A 2,673-nucleotide genomic window follows, 5' to 3' on the forward strand; every position below is an offset into this window, starting at 1 on the left:
TAAAACAATTATTGAAGGGGTGTCACAGTGAAGCAGTGTTGCTACGCACCACAAATCCCCTCTGCACTGTACCGAATCTATACTGGAGAATCCAGAGTGGCCAGCAAAGAGTCACAACCCGCGGGTATCCAGTCACACTAAGGCATGTCCACCATTCCCCACATATTCACTGTAACAAAACACAATACTGTTTACTATAATGCACTTTTATTTAAATAGACTTGGATGAGTCTGTAGAAGAGAACACAATGCACGCACACGCACGCATGCGCGGACACACACACACACACACACACACACATCTAGGTTATAGTGCTATACACGTATCTAGGGTTTAGGAAGCACGAGAATATGTCGAAGCACCCACGCATACCCCTTCATGCAGTGTACTTCAGTAGCCCAACACATTACGACTGCTCAGGACCATCACAAAACACATTACGACCGCTCAGGACCATCACAAAACACCACACACTGTTACTACACTGCATACACAGTTACTACACTACGCCTGTTACAAGTACTTACAAATAATTTTGAAAACAAATGGCACATCCCGAAGACGGCAGCTAGCTCCAGACCTTCATACATACGTCATCATCATCTGTAAAACCAAGCATGAGCGCACACAAACACTATTAGTGTCACGAATACGGAAGCAGGGTAAGACAAGAGGATACGAAACAAGTAAGTATCGCTATAACGAGGAGGATAAGTATACATGTAGACAGAGCAGTGCTTACTTACAGGGTCCGGATACGCTCCATGGCATCCCGGTAGTCGGACTGCAACAGCAGCCCGACTTGCCGGCCCTCCCAGTAACGGGCCCGATGGGCCGCACCCGCCAGATGCGCGGCCACGGCCTGGCCTCCCACCAGCCTTTCTCCACTGTAAAAACGAAAGAAACCGCAGAAAGCACAGTGTCATAGAGCTCTTTTGTTGGGGGAGAGAGCTAGGAGCACTGCACACTTACCATTTGTCGCAATATATTATAAGAAAGAGGCGGCGCTTGACGCACCGCCTCAGGTGTTGAAACAGGGGTACTACCCCTGTAAGGCGAACGCCACAGTGACACGTGAACGTCATTTCTACAGACTGTTTTCAGGATAATGATACTGAAGTGAAGGTGTGAACCGCAAAGCAAGACCTTTACCTTCTTCCTGTCAAATTCGCTCCCCAGCTGCATACCGACATCATCCGCTAAAACCCAATCATACCAAGTAACGCAAAGGTCATCAGTTGACCTTTTGGACTTTTCAACTCTTATCCAAAACCACCAAGAGGAAAAAACCAGGATGAAGAAGACGTCAGTTGTAGAAGCGTTTGTGGAGGAGTTGTTACATTATTCTCAGTAAATAGATATGGCTGATACGTTCGGTGTAGACTTGGACGACCGGTCGTGGTCTCTCACCACGGGTCCTTTACTAATAGAAAGGCGGACGCCAATAAGAACAGTTGTGGAGTTGGCAGATCAAAACGCGCAGCAAGAAATTTGGCACGTCGATGGTAGACTCCATCGGGAGGACGGACCAGCTCTTGTTGATAGTAGGGGAGTGTCCGCCTGGTGCTATGGAGGTCGCCTTCATCGCGTTAATGAACCGGCTTGGATAGGACGGGGTAGCATAGAGTACTACCTCAACGGCGCCCGTCATAGAGCCGGCGGTCCTGCAGTCAGTTATTATGACGCCACATGCGGTATTCTACGGTGGTATCACCACGGAAGACTCCACAGGTATGATGGCCCTGCAGTGGAAACATTTTCAGACCTTGGTGAAGACTCTGAGGGGTTCTACCGACACCGCGAAGAGTGGTATTGGAATGGCGTCAGACAAAGGATCGGCGACGGCCCTGCTCTGACGGAGAGATTTGATGGCGCCTATTTGCTGGAAGCCTGGTATGTCCAAGGGCGTCTACACAGAGTAGACGGACCAGCCAGGATCACTCGGAGTGATGATGGTATCACCATCCAGTGGTATTATCACGACCGGCTCCACAGGGAGAATGCGCCAGCCGTGATACGCAGGGAAGGTAACAACCGTGTACGGGAGTGGTACCGATACAACCTTCGGCATAGGGAAGATGGGCCTGCTTTCATCTCTCAGGAGGAGGGTATCTATCAGTGGTACCTCAACGGGGTGTATTACGGTGACCACCATCAAGACCAGGCAATACACCCCATGGAGCTGCAGTACATCAATGTAGTGCCTACTAAGGTAGACTCGTCAGCAATAAGTCATGAGCCCATTTGTGTGATTTGTCAGGATACCCTGAACCATCCTCTATCCAAGTTGGAGTGTGGTCATGAATTTCACTTCCACTGTATCAAGGAGTGGATCAGTTCTGCCTCCAGCCCAACTTGCCCAACCTGCCGCTACTCCATGACTGCTTAGGACTTGGTTGAGTTCTTGTAGTAATACATGACACCGCTGCGTGTAGGCGACTACGAATGACCAGTCATGTGCTACAGATGGACACGGACACGCCACCCTAAGTAGCCATGAGCGGCTATTTGGACAAGGACAACAAAGCACCTCGTGGGTGGCCAAGGTTGACACTAGCCACAAGTCTGGTCGCTCAGTTGAATAAGCTGGGTGTGCCCATGAAGACCATGCAGAGGACAAGACAGACTGGAAGAAACTGTGCAGCTCGACACTCGAGGACAAATCAGTATCA

The 2,673-nt window shown here is 49.8% G+C and overlaps 1 long non-coding RNA gene across 1 annotated transcript; it reads right to left on the minus strand.

Moving 5' to 3' along the window:
- Positions 1-206: 206 nt before the first annotated feature.
- LOC135828493 (uncharacterized) lies at positions 207-880 on the minus strand. Its single transcript, XR_010555684.1, has 3 exons — positions 748-880; positions 529-604; positions 207-231 (listed from the first exon to the last, which is right to left on the minus strand). It is a non-coding gene; the product is annotated as an uncharacterized LOC135828493 (long non-coding RNA).
- Between the last annotated feature and the right edge of the window lie 1,793 nt (positions 881-2,673).

The sequence above is a fragment of the Sycon ciliatum genome, chromosome 12, assembly GCF_964019385.1.
Source record: "Sycon ciliatum chromosome 12, ocSycCili1.1, whole genome shotgun sequence".
Lineage (NCBI taxonomy): Eukaryota > Metazoa > Porifera > Calcarea > Leucosolenida > Sycettidae > Sycon > Sycon ciliatum.